This window comes from Paramormyrops kingsleyae, chromosome 17 (genome assembly GCF_048594095.1).
Source record: "Paramormyrops kingsleyae isolate MSU_618 chromosome 17, PKINGS_0.4, whole genome shotgun sequence".
Classification (NCBI taxonomy): domain Eukaryota; kingdom Metazoa; phylum Chordata; class Actinopteri; order Osteoglossiformes; family Mormyridae; genus Paramormyrops; species Paramormyrops kingsleyae.
This window is the reverse complement of record NC_132813.1, coordinates 22,860,938-22,877,812: the sequence shown is the minus strand read 5'-3', so window position 1 is coordinate 22,877,812 and position 16,875 is coordinate 22,860,938. Positions and strand designations below refer to the sequence as shown.

General features: G+C 52.4%; 1 protein-coding gene across 1 annotated transcript in view; it reads right to left on the bottom strand.

The window, feature by feature from the left end:
- Positions 1 to 16,875, bottom strand: part of robo2 (roundabout, axon guidance receptor, homolog 2 (Drosophila)) — a 343,506-nt gene that overhangs the window by 120,514 nt on the left and 206,117 nt on the right. The gene's annotated exons all lie outside the window — the stretch shown is intronic.

Below are 16,875 nucleotides of genomic sequence, written 5' to 3'. Positions count from 1 at the left end.
GGCAGCTAAATGGAAATCAATCCTCTTTCGCTGCTCCAGAGAGCCAATCAAAACACAGCGCCTTAATGGGGCCTTTGCCTGGCATGTGTGTCATATCTGGGGACTGCATTCAGGAGACCAGAGATCTGGCTCCTGCCACACAGACAGAGGGCTCCTTACAGACACGCCGAACTAATTAAGGCTAATTAAAACACTAAAAAGCAATCATGGTGTTTATAGAGGGAATCAGGGAGGAGGTTGCATGAGGCTGCAGATCTGCAGTCTGGAAGCCTAATTGCCCAAAAACCAAACTTTTTTTAATTCCTATTTTCCGCCCTCTGCTTTCTCTTATTTTAATCGACAATTTCAAATTTCATCATCGCAGCCTGAGTGAATCCAATTAAAGCCAAGGACACGACTACGGGCGAGCAGGAAGTGACAGGGAGGAATGACAGCAGGGACGTATCTGACACAAAAACGCTGCCGTCCATTGTAAGATCCACGGGGTTCCCCGTCCTATGAAGGGGCGCCCTCTGCATGTAAACCTTACCCCACCAAAGGTGAGGTACAAAAAGATGTGACAGTTTTATGGTTTTATATTTTACCCAGTGATAACAGAGCTGTCACCCCCTCCCCCCCCCCCTCCACCCCCACGAGCCCTAACGAAGGGGTGTGGGGGCCCACCAACTGGTCACCTGCACACGCTCCCTTCACCGAGTATGAAAAACAGCCGTAGCATTCCACCTAATAGAACCTGACGCCATGCCTAACTTCCTGTCACCAGAGACATCAGGGCAAATTAGCCCGTAATTTAATTTTTTTCCATTAGGGAGACGGTGCCGTAATAAGTCAGAGCCGGCAATCGGGCTCCATTAATGTCTTCATTTTCCAAGACATGTCAAAAAAAATATGGCACAAGGGCCTCCACGTGGCCAACCAAGGGTTGGGGACTCAGACAGTGCCACCAATCAGCTTCTCACAAGCTGGTAGACCAATGAGATTGCTGTCAAGCAGCTTCTGGTCACATGTTATCCATCAGCCCAGACCTCTCATGTCAACTACCCCCCCCCCACAGAGAAGCCCCTGGCCAGGAGGAGGCACAGCCCACAGAGGGGTCAGGAATAGCTAGTCGCACCAGGGCCGCATCTGCCCCCACCCCCAGTGCAGAGACGTGGTCCCAGGCCCTCAAACGTGCCATGGATGAAGTGGCCCTCCCCCCCAAAGCCGAGCCTTTAGCAGGCGCTCAGGCCCGACGGCCCGGCATCACGCCGCTTGCATGGCTCTCGCTGGCCGGGCACGGAAACACGCTTAGCACTCCATGCTAGTGGATGGCTGCTGCCAGCACACACTCTAACAGGCTGCCAGAGCCGAGCACTAGCATTCCTGTGTGTTGAGCTGGGACACCCCCCCCCAGCTCCCCCCAACCTTGGGCCTGGCAGCCGTGCTGTCGCAGGTGAGGCTTGGCCCACTATAATTACACAGCTGTTGGAGTGGCATCGGCCCCCCAGCTGCCGGCCAGCGCCCCCGACAGGAATCCAAGGCCCCACCTTCATGCTCACTGAAGCAGGTAATTAGGCCGTTCGCCGCCTCCTCTGGCCGCCCCCACGCAGGGCCTGGTAGGTCGCAGAGCTGCCGTCCGGAGCCTCGCCGGGGTAGCGGAGGAGGCCCTGGCCAATCAGAGGCAGAGGAACGACCCGCCTGCGAGGGGGGCCTCGTTTCCAATCGCTCGGCGCAGTGGGGAGGCCCGGCTGGGGGCAAATGCCTCAATGGCCTCCCTCCGCTCAGGGCAAATCAGGCCCCGAGCTGCGGGGGGATCTGTGGCCTCCGTGGGGCTGTACGTGTATCGCGGGTGTAATCAGCCGCAGCCGATTGGTCTGGGGTGGGGCTTGGGGCCCGGAGACACGGCCTCTCACCCGTACCGCCCCGCCCACCCACCCTCATCACTCCAGGGGCCTCTGCGAGTGCAGAGAATAAAGGCCTCGGTGATCAGTAATTTCACAGCTGGCGAACTCGCCTTTCCTCTATATAATATCATTTGTAAGGGGAGAGGGATTCCTGCCCCCCCCCCTGACTCCCCGGTGAGATATAAAGTATTAGACCACGCTCATTCGCCAGGATACCCAGGACACCCGGAGTGCGCGGCTGGCCAATCGGCAGCCCCGGCGAGGGGAGGGATATGGGGGGAACAAATCGAGGGAAACTGAGGAATAGAATTAAGACAAAAGTGGCACGTTGGGGGAGGGGAGAGTGGGGCTTAGGCACAGAACCGCAAGGGGGATGGGGGGGTTGTTTTACTGCACTTGGAAGCAGTAGGAGCAGGCTGTGTGAGCCTGTGGCACAGCAAGCTGGATCAGGCTGAGGATTTGGGCTGAGGTTCAGGATGAAGACTTGGGCTGTGCATTTGGGCTGAGGTTCAGGATGAGGTTCAGGATAGTCCTGACAGCCAAATATGAGCACAAGAGTGAAGGGGACCACCTGTAACCCAGGCAAGGTGCTGGCTCCCTGCTCCCCAGCTGCCTTCCATCTCTGAGTCTCAGCCCCCTCCATTTCCCAGAGGGGCTGCGTCAGCTGTGGTGGCAGTGGGGGGTGGGGGGGATCAATGACGAGGAGCAGGCTCATAATAGCCTGGATTAATGATGAAAAATTCGGCGTCACACCACAGGTTCCTGGACATTCATCATGGACAGACGTGTGGGTCACTTGGCAGCTCTATGCCCCACATCACTGGACAGTGCGGCTGCTGCCTGGATGGGGAACAGTGAGGCTAGGCACTGGATGGGGGACAGTGAGCCCCAGCACACAGGACTAATGCTACAGCAGCATCCAGCCCCCGTACCGCGGAGCTGAGCCTGTCATCTCACTTCGGGGCCATATGCGGCTCCCTCAGAGCCCCCCCCAGCCCCCCGGCCCCCCGCCCCAGCCTCTTCACACCCCGCTGACAGAGAAACAGAGCCATTAAGGTCTGTTAGGGGAAGAAGACTTTGAGGAATTATACATCTTGGGGGTCTTCCGGCAGGGGTCCCAGCAGCCTTGCCAGAGTGTTCCTGAGGGACAGGCAGCAGAGGAGAGCCCCTGATAAACCGCTGATGGGCAGCAGGTGGCGTGGCGGCTGAAGGGAGCAGATTTAAATGCCTACAGCAGTTCTAGTACCCCAACTGGCATTTTGGTAAAAGTCACCCTATTAAAAAGCCAGGCTTCACAAATCTGTAAGCTGCCCCATATTAAAGCTGTAGCTGGGTAAATATACCAGGAATACCAGGAGTCAGTAAAGGATCAAGGAAAATCAAAATTAAAGGTGAAAGGGCAGGGATGGAAAGGGGGCTTCTCACCCCAGGGCAGGGAAAGGCAGCAGAGAGGAGAGAGAGCTGCCGTCCCCGGGCGAGAGAGCTGCCGTCCCCAGGGCAGGGAAAGGGGGCAGAGGGGAGAGAGAGCTGCCGTCCCCAGGAAGAGCAGCTGGGCAGATGTGAGCCTTATATAAGCTGCTCATGCTGCACCCTACACAGGAGCCATTAATCCTCAGCGCCTCTAATGGACACGGGCGTCGATCCAGGAATGTGGAACGTAAGCAGATATCAGAGAGCGGTGGGATTGGCCGAGGAGTGGGCCAGCGGGTGGGGGGGGGGGGGGCAGAGGAGCAATTAAGAGTGTGATGCTCAGAAGAGTGCAGGTGTGTGGACTGCCGATAAGGACGGGGTGGCAGCCATTATTCAGCGGGCAGTAAATAGCCTCCCCCCAGTGACTGGGCGCTCCTGGCAGACTCTCCGCTCAGACTCCAGGACGGAGGGGATAAGGGAGAGACAGCGGCGAGGAACACATTTCATCATGGCGAAGGGGGGGGGAGGAAAATCTGTATGTGCAGGTTTTATTTGGGAGGGGGGGGGGGTCAGCTAGAAAAAAATAACACACTTTCCACCAAGCTGGCTTGTTTTGGAACAATTAAGATTAATTAAGTGTGTCTGGTAGCACTTTATATTGCAGATAGTGCTTTTATCACCGCTATAGTGTGGCATTAATGGGGTTTGCGCTGCCACTGCTTACAGCCTGTTTATTTATTTGCATGAAAAACAATGAGAGAGAGCTGAAGGAACGCGCCCAGCCCAGCTTTCTGGCAGGCCACCCAGCAGCAAGGCTGCACGACCGGGAGACAGAGGAATTTCTGCAGGTAATTGGGGGGGGCAGCTGTGAGCTAGAGAGCCGAGTGGCTGTGTTTCCGAGCAGAACCTTAATCCTGTAAGAGAGAAAACCCCAGTTTTACAGCCAAAACTGACCCAGGATCGAATGCAGATCCTCACTGGCCTTTTGTCTATAGCTGCCAATAATTGGCTGATGTGAATTCAGTTCAATTCAATTTTATTTCTATAGCACATTTTCACAACATTACATCGTCTCGAAGCGCTTTACAGCATCCCCACCCAAATCCCCCAGAGGCGATGGTGGCAAGGAAAAGCTCCCTAGAAGGAATAAACCTGTTTTTGATTATTTTAAATTAGACAATTCAATTGTCTTCATTTTCATTTCTGTATGACTTTTAAATATGTCAAACACTTTGCGTGTTTTATTGTACATCGCAGCCAACTGGAGACATAAATTGCCTTGGCTTGTGTATAGCCTTATGCTTAGAGCGGCCCATGCCAGATGAACAGAAAGTAATATACCTATTTATACATTCCTGGCAGCAAACAGATCTCTTTCCGGTCAGACGGAAAAACACCGAAGGCCATTCCTCCGAACGTCTGGGCCCCGTGGCTTGTAGACAGAGGCAGGAAAGCAAAGAAATGATCCGCAGGAAAACTCATTCCCAGCTCCTGCACGGGCAATTAGTTGCCATAAATGCTTAATTAGGTAAACAAAGACGAATATTTCACTAGCAGTTCCGCTTTAGCCGGTCAAGTAAGTGCAATTAAAACATCCTTGCAGTGTCTTAAATGGGTCCTGACCAGTGGGTGGAGGATTTCAGTACCCCGTCACCCCGCCTCCACCCCGCCTCACTTCTTGTCCCACCCCTCTGTTTCCTCTTGCCTTATCAGTCCTCCCTCTCACCTTTAATTTGGCATACAAACACCAGTCATGCATTCTCGCGCACTTAAGCACAGTGCCTTTCTTGCACAGAAACAAAGTAAAGTTAGCTATGCTATTTTAACTTCGCTAACATATCAATCCTAATTTTTAACTCAGTTTTATTTAACCATGTTAAACTAACTGTTTCATTTCATGTTTCCCAGCTGGGTCCATAGAGCTCAAGAGGAGCAGACCAGTCCTAGAAACTCTCTTCCCATCCAGCATCTGCAATATCCACCCAATCAACATCCAGCCAAACACATTGTCTGCAAATCAGTTTCCAAGCTCCTGTTACATTACACTCTGGGATTCATAAGATACTGCTTTTGTTAAGGCCGGATGTAGAACGTTATAATGAAGTGTGTGTGTGCCTCTGTGTGTGTGCCTCTGTGTGTGTGCCTCTATGTGTGTGCCTCTGTGTGTGTGCCTCTGTGTGTGTGCCTCTGTGTGTGTGCCTCTATGTGTGTGCCTCTGTGTGTGTGCCTCTGTGTGTGCCTCTTTGTGTGTGCCTCTGTGTGTGCCTCTGTGTGTGTGCCTCTGTGTGTGTGCCTCTATGTGTGTGCCTCTATGTGTGTGCCTCTATGTGTGTGCCTCTGTGTGTGCCTCTGTGTGTGTGCCTCTGTGTGTGCCTCTTTGTGTGTGCCTCTGTGTGTGTGCCTCTGTGTGTGTGCCTCTGTGTGTGCCTCTGTGTGTGTGCCTCTGTGTGTGTGCCTCTGTGTGTGCCTCTTTGTGTGTGCCTCTGTGTGTGTGCCTCTGTGTGTGTGCCTCTTTGTGTGTGCCTCTGTGTGTGCCTCTGTGTGTGCCTCTTTGTGTGTGCCTCTGTGTGTGCCTCTGTGTGTGTGCCTCTGTGTGTGTGCCTCTGTGTGTATGCCTCTGTGTGTGCATGCCTTTGTGTTGGTCCCCGTTGAGGACATGAGCTCAGCACGGGGTAGGGGGGGGGGGGTGCAACCAATTCCAGTTTCTGCAGAAATAAATCTATAAGCAATTTTTGCCGCTTTCCCCCCTCGGCTAATACGGCCATGGGATGCTGAGCTCAGCACAGTGGTCAGGGTGGAACGCCCTCCTGCCGGCTCCCAGACTGGCACAAGCACAGGCTGCTGTTCAGGCGCTTTGCGCAGGAACTTAATAACTCTGCTAATCCGAATCAGAGCGGCAACAGACAGCTGTCAGGATGCCACTCAGCAGCCCTCTGTTAGCTCTGCAGTACATCAGCACTTTCGCTATAGTATAATGTACATTATGAATTAGGGGGGGGGGTCAGAATAAAAGCGTGTCGATTGCTGTCTGGCAAACGATAGCCTCACAGGTATGTGGTGTACACAGCTGCGGACCATCAGACCGCGCCAGCGGGGGGGGGCCACAGGGACCGCTTTTCCTGCGCTGGCTTTGATACCCCTGTGTGGGGTCATTAGGTGTTCTCTCTCTGCCGGCTTGCAGGGAGTATATATGGAGATTAGCTCTTTGGCCACAGAGGGTTTGATCTGAATACATAAGATAACAGGGATCTCTTCTGGTAATCAGCCTGAGGACAGCGCGCGGGAGGGGCCAAATTGTCTAAAACAGGGGCCCAAAGCGGCTCTCTGTGCATTACACCACCCCCTGCCCCCCCCCCCCCCACCACTACCTGCCAGCATAATTCTCAGCCTCACATTTGAATTTGAAGATAAATACCACGCAGGGTATGAATGAATTCACAAGATATACAAATAACCCAGAAATATGTAGAATCTGTTTGGGGAGGGGGTCTTATCTACACATACCCAAAAGGGGAGCGCAGACGACGACGCAGTGAGCCAATAGGAAGGCCGAACACATAAAGCCGTGCCGTAATTAGGACTAATCCGGCCCACTGCTGCGTCATGAAGAACAATAATGTCTCAGTACTACACATGGGACACAGGCCATGTATGTGGGGGGGGGTAAGACTCTTTGTGTGATACAGACGGGGTGGAGGGAGGCAGGGAATGCCCTGATCCACGGACACAGCTCGCCTGCTGTCCAGCATGATACACACGTTCATTCACTCCGAGACAGAGTGCCTCGTACACAAAGCCAGTGTGAGGCCAGGAAGGACCCCTCTCTGACACACTGAGTGCTGCAGCAGGGGATTCTGGGAAGGGGAATGCTCTCAGCAGCCGTGGTCCCCTAATTAGGTGCTGCTGTAATCTCAGGCTGAAAGCTGCCTGCTGACCCACGTATAGCAACGCTCTAAAGTGTCTGCACACTCCAGGAAAGCGAGCGTCTGTAAATGAGCCCCACAGGACGAGAAAGAGCCCACCCCCTCCACCCAACCCCCCCCCCCCCCCCCCCGCCAGATAGACCCTGGAAAATAGGCCCTGACCCCCAGCACAGCACAACCCAGCACACCTAAAAGACACGCGAAACAGCTGGTGATGCCATGGGCTGGGATCTCACCAGCACTGCATGCACTGCACTGCACTGCACTGCATGCAAACAAATGCAACCCAGACCTTTCATCAAAGGGGTGGGGGGTAAGGACTGAAGTGCCAGGGAAGGGAAGTGGTGCTGAATTTTCACAGCTGAACTTACATGCAGAAACACAGTCGTGTGCAGGGTTGCCAGCTGTCATGCATCTGGCCTGAGACTCATGCTTTCAGACTCGCACACTCACACAAGAAATCCTTTGCAAAATCTATATAATTCAATTATAATCCTCAAATTAGCTACATCAAAAGCATTGGGGTAGTTTGCAAACCCAACAGACTACTTACAAGGTAATAAATCTGTTACATGCGTGTGCACGTATGTGCAGATTTGTCTCGGATTGAAAATCTCCCAACAGCCATGTGACAGAACATGAAAAATTACTTTTGCCGCTGATGATGTTCTTGGGTTCTGCTAGTGGTGGATCAGCAACCCGGCTCTTAAAAGGATAAAAGGAAAGTACACATTCCTTTGTCCTCCAGAAGTGTCCCATGTCTGTCTTCTGATGGTGCTGGAGGCCAGTGACTGATCAGCCCAAAGTGGGAATGAGCCCAACCCTCCTGCCCCACATAATATGGGGTCCTTTTGCATTGTGATGTTGGAGGCCAGGAATCTTAGGCGCCAATAAGCTGACAGAGCTACACAGGCCGGCAGCTTTTCACCCAGACAGACACACTATCATTTTTAGTGTATTCTACAATCACAGACTCCGCTGCGGCTGATGATGGAAGGTATTCAGATATGACTCAGCATGGGGATGCGATACATGTATATTCTGTTTACATGCAGACTGGGAACAAACACAAAACAAGATAATCACACTGTCGACCGAGATATGCCTTTATAAAGTCCCACAGTCACACACACACACTTGCACATGCATACACATACACGCACTCCTGAACTTCTGTGAATCTGTGTATAATGGACTCCGTGACAGACTCAGGGTCAATACCCAGCTGACGGAATTGATTTTCATGACTGAACTGTCAACTTGATTTGGGGAAATTGGAATTGGAATTGAGGGGTCAGTCAGTTAGGAAAAGGGTGCGACCCACTAGGACGTGCTGACCAGATCCGATTGTCCAGAGGGAGAGGGCCACTACAATAAATCCTGAATTACCTCGACAACCAATCGACCAATCGCTGAGTGTTTACTCCCAAATGTAAAAAACCTGGTGGCAGAGCGAGGCAGAGGAAGAGTGTGAGGAGCAGGGCCCCAAGTGCATGTTTGGTGAAAAACACCATATCTGGCAGTCGGCTCTGCTCCTCAGGCTCTGCTCCTTAAGCCTCCGCTCCTTGGGCTCCCCCTCCTCAGACCCTCGTTCCTCAGGTTCCTGTTTCTCCTTAGGCCTCACTCCTCAGTCCCCTGACAGAAAGCAGCACCACCCCCCACCACCAAACACTCTCCTCCCTCCCCCGCACTCCCACTCTCATCCAACATTAATGGCTGTTGGTTTTTTAATGAGAACCTGTAGGTCTCATTGCAGCATGTTCAGAGGCCTGGGGGGTTGGGGGACGGGGAGAGCATTAGGGTAGGGGGGTCATCACGTGGGCCTATTGGGAGCCCCAAAATACAGCCTGCCCAGCAGCTCTGCACCACCGCTGCCCCCCCCCTCACTTGCTACTGATCAGCATTATATCAGGGCTATTCTTTGTGGCCCCACCACCCGGAAACACTAGCTTACCCCCAGACTGCATAATTCCACTGTACATTGGGGGGGGGGGGGGGTTATCACCTCACAGTAACCCTTTCAACAGCCTATTTGTGGAGCCACTTAACCATTCACTTGTGACAAGTTCTGTAATGACACTTACATACAGACTTCCCATTTAATAGGAAGCTACTTATCTATGAGCAGGAAATGAACATTTTTTCTTGCCTCATTGTCATCTTTCTCTCTCGCTTTCTTGGAAATAACAGAGGGGACGCTTTGCTACTGGCGCTTCAGGGACAACAAATTGCGAGGGAGCTGAAGGGAACGGAAAAATAAGGATGGGCTGGGGGGGGGGTTGACAGCACAGCGATAGCGATGATTCAGGTGACAGCTGCAATTTACTGTGGCAGGGGGCCTTTTTACTGTAATGAAGGCCAGTAAATAGGATTTTTTTTGGGGGGAGGGGTTACAACTGTCAGTGGGATCCTTGAGCAGTTTCGGTACAGGGGTCACAGTCCCCCAAAACCATATATATGCGTGTGATTTAAGAAATCCAGCAGGGATGTGTATGCTTCATTTTAATGCTCTATTTTAAATCATATGTTGCTTATATCCATCAGTTCTGCATAATCGCTTGTCTAGTTCAGGGTGAGAATAGAGCCTGTGGCAAGTGCCATAAAGCAGGAGGCAGGGGGGCGCCCGGGTTCGGGCAGGATGCGAATAGCTGTAACAGAAAACCAGCCAATCAGAGGGAAGCTTTTTCAGGCCATCAGACTTCTGAACATTGACCATTAGTACTTCAGAGACACCTCACTGACACTTCATGCTCTCCATACCGCACATAATTGCCTTTTTAGCACAACATTCCGTGTATATATATATATATATATATATATATATATATATATATATATATATATATATATATATATATATAAATACACACACACACACACACAGTGATCCTCCGCTATATCGCGGATTTTTCCCCGATGCGTCACAGTTCTCTGCGTATCGCGTACCTTGCTTGTGGTCTGATTGTTTTCGTTTTGTTTTAAGCCCTACGATGGCTCCCAAACGTCCTGCATTTATAAGGTCTTCCTAAATCGCAGATTTTCACCGATACCTCATGGGTCTGGAACGCATCTTCCACGATAGGCGGGGGGGGGGATATATTCATTCTTGGGCATATTTACTCATGTGCATATTTATTCTTATATTTGTATTTGTATATTTTGTACACCACTACTGCTTGTGAAGCTTGCACACCAGAATTCCACTCACATATACTGTACCAGTGTACCAGTAAAAGTAATATTTGATATTTGAGGCGGGGGCGGTGCTGGCCTGTCACAGCCACACAGTAAGGAGAGGACAGCGGCCCCCACAAACTGCACACTTTCACGGCTTATGGGGGGGTGAGCTTCAGAGCCACTGACCCACGATGAGGGCAGCATGATGAAGGCATAACTAATATGTCCCAAAATCAGAAAAGCAGCATGACCTTCACTTATACTCAGACAATAATATCTCAGCAATCGTTAGTCTGAAAGAGCGTGATACAGATGAAACGCCCAATTCACACAAGTACCATTATATTTATCGCTTGTTTTCATAGTTGTTTTTTCTTCCTCTTATCATCTGTTTTATGAATTGCATTTAGCTGTGAGCATCTGAGAAAAATCAATTTAAGGCAGTTTAGCGGAAAGGATACATCTTCGCCCAGAGTAGTTAAATTATAATTTTATTCACAGCGAAATTGCACATTCTTTCTCACCCAGCTGGCCATTGCTGTCACTGGCTGCCCGGCCGCTCCGCGCTGTAGACAGAGCGTCCCGTTTATTCGGCGACATGGTGCAGTACTTCGAGTCAGGGTGCTGCCGCCGAGGTTTGCTGAGAGTGACTATGGGCCCACGCCAGAGATATCGCTTCAATCACTGCGGCTCCGGACCAAGCTGATCCACCTGTGGCCCTCCGGGTGCCAGGAATCGAGAGAGGATTCCATTTTTTGCTTTTTTAGGCTATGATCTGGCTGAAAAGTGGCTTGCACTGAGGGAGGGGCGTGTGCCCCCCCCCCCCCTTCAGCGCAATGGGACAGGAGGGGGGGGTGGAGTGTAAGCGCAAACGAATTAAGGAAAAATAAAATGAGTAATCATTAATTACGATCAATTATGTTAAATGGCCTTCACCATGACTTGATAAATGGGGAAATGCTATTACACACTGTAACCCCCCCCCCCCCCACACACACACACACACACACACTCTCCCTAGCAAACATGGGGTCAGTTTTCTCCTGGGGAGGGGGGATGAAGCTGTGTGTGTGTCTGTAAGCGTGTGTGTGCCCACGTCTGTGAGTCGCTCAGGAACATCCAGGCAGGAGCAGCACGCGAGTGACAAAGCAGCCTGGCCTTTAAGGGTTATGTCTGTTGCTCCCTTCATTCCCATAATTCCCGTGAAGTGGGGGGGGGCAGAGCCACTAGAGCCGTAATGGCCGCTAATGTAACATAATGTCCGCCTCTGACTCCATCCTGCAGTTTGCTCTTGTTTATTTTGCCCTTTTTCTCACCAGCTGCAGCCTACAGAAGAGGAGGATCATGGGTGTTTCTTTATCTGCCTGCTTTCATAATTTCATTTTCCCTTAATCCAAAAAAGTGTGCTAAACACTGCTCAAGCACGGATGTGCCCTGCCTGTGAGGGTGGGGGGTTCAGGGAGCATCCTATCCAAATATGACTCTTCTGCACACCTCACACAGTCAGAGGGCCGATGCCTGAAGCTGTGAAGAGCAGGAGTAAGAGTGGATGAGCAAAACAGAAAGAGAGGGAGGGAAGGAGAAAAGCTGGATGGTGATATGGGGAGCTGTAATTACAGGCCTGTAACTTAATACTTCTACAGTCTTGCAGAACATATGCCCAGTGCCAAACCTGTCAGCATTGTGACAGCTTCACAGCTTAATGGAGACAGCAATCTGTTTACGCAGTGCATCATAAAGCACGGCAAACAGGAAAGCCAGAGACACACCCTCTGGGCCCCGAGAACGTCTCGCACGTTTGCCGAGCAGATGTGGGGAACGTGGGAGGGAGCCATGAGGGACCTTTCCCGGCCAGGCAAATCGCAGTGAGTGTAGCAGGCAGTGAACTTCAGGTAAACACTGTATGTGGGATTAATGAGAGAAACGATAACAGTGCAAAGTCACTAAGCAGGGACTCTCACGGTGCCTTAGAAGACAAAACGCTGAAAACCTGAGTAAGAACCTCCTGTAGGGCGCCGCCTCCCTCTGGGCCGCTGCCAAACCGCTTCTGGTCAAGCATTTCATGGTGTCTCCAAACCCGTGTCCACAGACGGGGCGGACGTCTCCGTAGGCAACAGAATGCCCGATACCAAGCTCTGCCTCAGGCGGGGAGGGGAGGAGGCGAGAGATGGGGGGGGGGGGGATGGCACAGGGCCTGTTTGTCCTTCTGTACCCTCAGCTTGTGAGGGGTCCCCATGGGGGTGTCGATGGAGGGGCTGTGAAGGGTGCACTGGGGCTTCCCCATGGGGGGTTGTGATGGGGCAGGGGGAACTGTGAGAAAGCTTGAGAGTCTGGGCCCAGGAAGCAGGCAGACGGCTCCTTCCCCCCCCCCCAGGCTGCCACCAGCGCTTACGGCACCCGCTTTGTGCACGCGACTCTGCGCAGCGGGGGCCCGGGGGGGCCGCATTAGCATGTGCTCGCTAATAGGAGGAGCTATGCACTAATTGCACGCTGGAACGGAACAGTGTTCGATATTAGGAGGCATAACGCCCGGCTGCCACGGGCGCCAGCAATCGAACGAAGGCATCGCGTCTATTTATCAGCATGGCAGACGGAGGAGAGGGACAGGCCTGCCAAGGCCGGCGTGCCACGCCACAGCTGCCGCCACATCTGCCAGCCCCCCCCCCCAGCCCCCTTGCTCGCCGCCGGCCCTTCAGTCTGAGCTGCTACCCTAATTAGTTTGTTTACCTGTGCAGAGCCACCTAAGCTGGTGTCAGGCTCTGCTAGAGAGAACAGAGACGCTGTCTGATTGGTGGCTGCAGCACAAGGCAGCGGGGGGGGGCGGCCAGGGGCCACAGTGGTGGGCGCCAACAACAGCTTACAGACAGAGCAGATTATAAACCAATCCATTTGAGCCAATATATGCTGGGCTGGGTGTACTGGGTATACTTGTGACCTCATGCTGACAAATTTTTCCTTTTCTCTTTTTTTGGGTGATACAGCGGGGGGGAGGGGGGAGGGGGGGGAATGTTGGGGGGTGTTTGTTATGTTCTATGTTAATGATTGTTCTTCAATTGTTCTGTAAAACTTTGATCACAAATTAAATATGTTGGGTCAATCTCCTGACAGCGTGCATATGCACAGAAGGAAGGAGATAAAAGCATAACGTTTAGAAAATTGCAAGTTTGACACATTTAAGGAGGCCCATGGAATGTGCAGTAGGGGGCTTCACAAAGATTAGATAAGTACATATGTACATGTGCATGACGGAAGGAGAATGTCACTTATGGGCTTCCGCCTGATTCTTGGTTATCAGGGCGTTCTGCTGGTGACGGGGGGGGGGGGCAGTTAAGCCAGTACACATTCTGAGCTCGATGTCGTCGGCTGAGTGCGTTCGTTTCTCCGGTTGCTTCTCGCTGTGATTTACTTACCCTCCGCGTACACCAAAACAAATGGGGATCATTAAAAAGCGGCATTTCATTAAAAGACCCCGTGAACGTAATAAACGTTGTGTGGCAGGAAGGACACTCCGCCTGCAGCGGTGCAGACCAGGCCGGCCTCCTTCTAGGGCTACTCTTATTTACTATCCTTCCGCGTCTTTCTGCGGGTGTCAAGAGGAGAAGGGGAATCTCATTCACGCCTCCTCTGCCCTCCGCAGCACCTCTAATGAGCTTGTCGCTAACAGAATTCATTCCTTATTGTTTAATTGATCCCCAAACAGCTCTCATCTATCATACGGCTGTTCAATACCTTGTGGCTGTCATCTGCAACAGGCCCTTATTACCGCTCTAAGGTAGAAAGCACCCAAAAAAAGCCCCTCCTGAAGCCGGGATCCTCCCAAACACACACACATGTGCTTTAACTGGGGCCGGGCCTATGCAACGGCCCCTCCCCCCGAAGAATGCTCCTCCCAGACACACATATATATGCTTTCGCCGGGGTTGGCCGAAAGTGAGAGCAGGTGGGCATCACAATGAGCCCGAGCAGCTGCCCGCCCCCCACGGAGGCCACATCCACCCACCAAACCTGAGGCCCCAAAAATGACAAACAGGTTCTGTGATGAGAGTCTGCCATCAGTTCTGTAGTGACAGTGTAAGTCATGGAGCCCAAGGCCCATGCAGGGCGGCCTGTCGATGGCCGCCGTTTGTCATCGAGACCCGAGGCCTTGGAGCGTCTGAAGCTGACAGCTCACCTGTGCTAAAGGCTGTGACCCCGATGTGTATTAGCTTTATGGCTCCCCAGTGCTCGTGGAAGTTGCTCCTGGGGGGGGGGTTAGGGTTGGGGGGGGGAGGGCTGGCTCTTTTGTGTGACCTGCAACGTGCACGTGACTAAAGCGAGAGGCATGCATGCGTGTGTGTGTGTGTGTGTGTGTGTGTGTGTGCAGGCGGGCGGGGAGCCCTTTCTGTCCAGGATTAGCTCATTAGCAGACATTATCAGGCCCAAACAGAAGCCATTAGGCTGCCGGAGTCAGCAGAGACTCCCCACGGACGGCGGCCTCATCTCGCCACGCCTGCCCTCTGCCTCTGCACGTGGGTCACTTATTAAATCTATAAAAACTCATTTTGCTATTTTAATGAATTTCTAATTGACTTTTTAGTCAGATACAAATCTAGATGATTCCCTGTGTCTGTCTGCCCCCCCGCCCCCTTCACCCCAAACAAACCCCTCCACCCCTTGGCACGCTCTCCGGTTCTCCCAAAAACAAAGGAGGCTCCATTCTCCCCCTTACTCCTGCTCATCCCTCCATCCGGCGCTCCTGCTGGGCTCTCCGCAGACGATGCAGGCGCAGCCCCATGCTGCCGAACCAGTGTCGGGTCACATGTCTGAGTTAGCTGGGCACCGGTCCCAGGATCTGGCAGCAGGGCTGCTGCGAAGCTCTGTTGCTGCTCGCCAGTGACGCTAAGCAGCGTCTAATTGCTGTAGTACGTCGCCATGCACGATTCACGACACGATAATTTAATAATTCAACCATTATTTAACAAGGACGCCCAGCACGCCATTTAAAACAATCTGTTCTACTGTCTGTTCAGGTGTCATGCCCACCCTGCCGGCTTGCGTCCCATGACCCGACCGGGAGAGATGCAGCCGCTCCTTGGTCCGCACCCCCCCCCCCAAGCCGATTAGCAGGGGATGATCTGACAGCTAGTGTACCGCTGTCTTCAGCGAGCAGGACCCCGTTTAATTATTTCTTCAGCAGAACAAAAAACAATGGAAGGCAGGGCAATATGCATTAATCAGGATGTAATTAAATGGGCGCATGATTGGCTAACTGGCTAATTGACGACCCCAACAAGAGCTGCTCCCCTGTGCGATAGGGGACGGGGTCTCTCTGTCTCTGTGGAAGGAGGAGGCTTTTTGTGCATTCCGGAAGCATCCTATCACAGCAGCTAGGAAGCTTGGGTGGGCTTCATCCTACCAGATACAAGCCATTCCCTTTAATGACGAGCGTCTTCAAACATGGCCTCTCTGGCTCCCCATCGATAGAGCACTGCATGTAAATTCCTCCTCAACAGTGAGCCTCTGCCCCCCGCTGCTGATGGGCACCAGCCCTGGAGTGTTCTGAGACACATGTGCACGATCAAGGCCAAGCCCAACCCCCCCCCAAAACTTAGACCAAGGCTCCCAAACACAGCAGCACCATACTTCGGGAGATTAATGGGGGTGGGGTCGCAGACGCAGGGGGCTAGACCGCCCGCTCAGGGACCGTCAGAATAAAGCATCAGCAGCCACAGCTACGAGCCGGAAAACAGCGGAAAATTGTAAATAAAAGTGAGGGGAAAAGAGCTGTTCTGCTCTAATTGGATCCTTTGGGCCTCGATTACCAGCGATCAGAGTCCTGGATCCAGAGTCGGGTTTCATGGCTCCCGAACAATGGGACGTGGTGGGGAGGAGATTTGTAGTCCCTCAGGACTCCCGCTTAACCTCCCTGTGACGCTGCACTCCTTTGTTTCAGCGCTTAAATCCAATTTGGGTGATTAATGGCAGCGCGGCGTGGCGCCAGGTAAATATCCGTGATGCGGAAGCCGCATGTGCAGTCGCGTCTGAGTTTAACCGTCTGCACATTCGCATGCGGTAAGCTCACGCTCCGGCACCCTCCGTTAAATGCCCCTCTTCACGCAGAGAGACGAAACAGACGTGGTGAAGCTGCAGCCCACTCCATGCCTGTTAGCGCCAGCGCCCATGCCAGGCTGGCCCCCCTGGGGGGTCCTTGCTTTCCCCGCCTCTCAGCCATGGTCACATGACCATGGATGGTGGATAGGCTGGGGTCCTGGTGCTAAGGTGTTTAAGTACAGGGTGCATTTGTGTTTTTAGTGACGTGTCTTTGACACAAAAATCAAAAAAGGACTGAACTTCTGTGACTCCTATAATCTGCCATACGTGTGTGGGAAGAACATTTAACTCATCAAGAACCCCCAGCACAAATCCTCATGATGAACAGGGCACATAGACACACTTAGACAAACCAGAGCTTCCAGAGTGCAGAGCAAACACGCCCACAAACA